Source organism: Sitodiplosis mosellana, unplaced genomic scaffold, assembly GCF_009176505.1.
Source record: "Sitodiplosis mosellana isolate CC-2019 unplaced genomic scaffold, AAFC_SMos_1.0 Smas_scaffold_1338, whole genome shotgun sequence".
Lineage (NCBI taxonomy): Eukaryota > Metazoa > Arthropoda > Insecta > Diptera > Cecidomyiidae > Sitodiplosis > Sitodiplosis mosellana.
Window position 1 is genome coordinate 1 of NW_022596580.1, and position 2979 is coordinate 2979.

The 2979-nt window shown below is 35.4% G+C and overlaps 1 long non-coding RNA gene and 1 pseudogene across 2 annotated transcripts; one reads left to right on the forward strand and one right to left on the reverse strand.

Annotated features, from left to right (window-relative positions):
- Positions 1-756: 756 nt before the first annotated feature.
- Positions 757-1546, reverse strand: LOC129571111 (DNA-directed RNA polymerases I, II, and III subunit RPABC4-like; annotated as a pseudogene).
- On the forward strand, positions 1502-2951 carry LOC129571112 (uncharacterized). 2 transcript variants are annotated; one of them, XR_008688215.1, is made up of 5 exons: positions 1537-1812; positions 1895-2032; positions 2105-2213; positions 2274-2403; positions 2469-2945. It is a non-coding gene; the product is annotated as an uncharacterized LOC129571112 (long non-coding RNA). The 2 variants fall into 2 exon arrangements; XR_008688216.1 differs by having other exon boundaries at positions 1502-2032; positions 2469-2951.
- The last annotated feature ends 28 nt before the right edge of the window (positions 2952-2979 follow it).

The window sequence follows — 2979 nt, forward strand, 5'->3', positions numbered from 1 at the left end:
CATTTCATTTTACGCAGTGCAAATAATAAAAACTGCTTTTGAACGGACTCAACTCGAGCAATCTTTTCAGCGGTGTATGGGCTCCAAATCTGTGAGCCATATTCGATAATCGGTAGTACAAATGTGAAAAATAATTTCTTAATTGTCCATGGGTCCTCAAAATCTCTCCCAAAATGTTTGATCCATGCCAATCTTGACTTTGCTTTGGCGGCAATGAATTCAATGTGTGCATTGAAATTCATGTTTACATCCAAAATGACGCCCAGATCCTTCATCACTTCAACACGGTCAATTTTTTCGTTCTCAATCGTGTATATGTGGTATTGATATAAAAAATGGCTTGGGTATGATTCTCTCATTGTAAAACATAGCCTAAAATAGTATTTCTTGATTTTATCCCAAATATTCATGAATCATATAGTTTATTTTAGTTAAGTTTTATTGCATGACACCAACGGTTTCAATTCAAACTTTTGTATCAAAAAATATTATGTAGATCTAAGTCCAAGTACGTAATGACTGGTAATTACGTACAACCATTGTCATTCATATTAAATAATTGTGAAGTCTTTTTTAAAGAGCATCTTCGTTTTTTATAGTTATCTAAGACAGTAATTGTTATAAAAACAAACTCAATTTATATTCCTTTTAAAGACAAATCAAAACCACAAACTTGTGCGTCCAAGTGTAATGTGCTAGGGCATGAATGTTCCTAATGTCAAAATAAATATTCAATAATAAAAACACCGTGCGAATTGTATGTTATGAACTTGTTTTTATTATCCGACCGAAAAGTAAGTTTAGCACAAAAATTATCGTAATTTGGTCAGTGTGAATGTCCAGTTGAGTTTAAATTGATGGTGTTGTCTCTGGCTCAGCGAGCATCGAATACAATCACTGTGAAATGTGAAATAAACAGAATTTAATCAATACATTTCTTCAAGTTATGAAATTATAGGAAACACTGAGCAAAAATGTGATTCAAACTACTTACACCGCTTTGTACGTTTCTTGCACATAATCCGATAATCACATTCTCGGCACCGAATCGCGTCTTTTGGTCGCATTTCGCTCTCGCAGTGACATTCTAATGGGTGAGTAAAATAAAATGAATCCATTTAATAGGTATCTTCAATGTTATCCGAAGTGGGAAATAAGGCTATAAACTAAATTAAATGGGGCTGTTCTCAACGAATGAAACTATTCACATGCCATATTGCGAGGCAGATATAGTCATGATTAATAGAAACTTACCGCCGCAAACATACCATCGCTGTTTTCAGAACAGTATCCTTAGAACTTGGCTCCGACATCTTTCTGAAGATGTTCAGTTGATATTATGTTCGAGAAAATTGAAGAAAAAATTAAATTGTTACTTTTGCAGCACGAGTTCATCAGAGTTGATGTGAAACCAAACAAAGCTGGCACTTGAATGACAGCATTCTGACACCTAACCTTAAGGCTGAGTTCTGTCAGGTTTTAATTCGTTGAATGTCCGTTTGTCGTGGTGTCGCTACATCCAACAAAGGTGTTTCTCAACCCAACAAAAAATACGTAAAAAGATATGTTTTGGATGAAAATTGATTTAATGGTTTTGTGATATGAATTTGCTTTTTTATTTGGTTTTGTCTCTAAATACGATTGCAAAATATATCGCGTAAAATGTCTTACGTAAAACTGATTATTTGGTTTTTGGCAGTTTTTGGTTTGCAATTTCATCGGGTGTGCGTTGTTGAATGACAGCGTTTGTCTAATAGCACACAGACGCTATATGTACATGTGTATGTACAAAATGGTGCGAAGTTTGTTTTGGTTTGTTTTAATTGGTTTTAGTTGGTGTCGGGGAGAGAAACAATCAATTTGTAGGCGGCATTTTTTCTGTATAATTTTCCAGCAAAACTTTTCCGATAACAACGGACTTTAATTTGTGAGAAGAAAGAATCGTGTGGCAACTATGAAGTCGGTGCTAATGGTAGCGGAGAAGCTGTCGCGGCAAATATTTTGAGCAATGGACGGAACTCGAATCGAAAAGGTAAGAGAAAACTCAATCGATTGGTTATGGGAATATTTTTAGCTAATTTTTTTCGTATTAAATCCTAAACAGGACAATAATGCGTGCTCAGTGCATGAATGGAAAGGGGTATTTCGCAATGAGAGTGTTACGTTCAAAATGACATCGGTGTGCGGTCATGTCATGTCATTGGATTTTGTTGGTAAATATCGATTTTTTTTGCACACACGAATTCTGTTTTGTGAATAAATTCTTCGATTAGGTCAATACAATTCATGGGATCATGTTGACCCAGTGGAGCTGTTCACTTGCCCAACGGAATAGAAAGAAGGCACACCGAAATTGCGAATGCGACAATTTTTGGGCACAGAAGCAAAGGGCTGCCATTATTTGTTAGTAGCTCCTCTCTTATCACATTATTCACTTACGTACCCACTAATATCAATTTATTTTCAAGGGTCCTGTGGCTCGATTGCGATAAGGAAGGGGAAAATATTTGCTTTGAACTGATGGACGCAGTGTCACGTTCAGTTCGTAATGTCTATTCGAATGAGGGGACCTATCGTGCCAAATTTTCGGCAATCACGGAAAATGACATCAAACAGGCCCGTAGCCAGAATCTGATGTGAAGGCTGGCTTGTCCGATTTTTGAGATGGCTCAAAATTTGTTTTATAATTTTGAGGGTGGACAGAATTTGTGACTAAATTAAAAGGTGTTTTTATTTTCTTTGTGTGCTTTATTTCCATAAAATTGTCAAATGTTGTTTATAACATCAAATTCGAATTAGTAAATGATAGGTATGGTAATGGCTGAAAACTCTTTGGTTTGCTCAAAAAATGAGATGAAAGTTAGAACAATATGCGTCGATTTGCTTTATTGAATTTTTGCATTATTTCTTCATCGCACATATTGTTGAGTACATATTTGTTATACGCCAAGAAAGATAAATCACATAAACGTTTGCTAT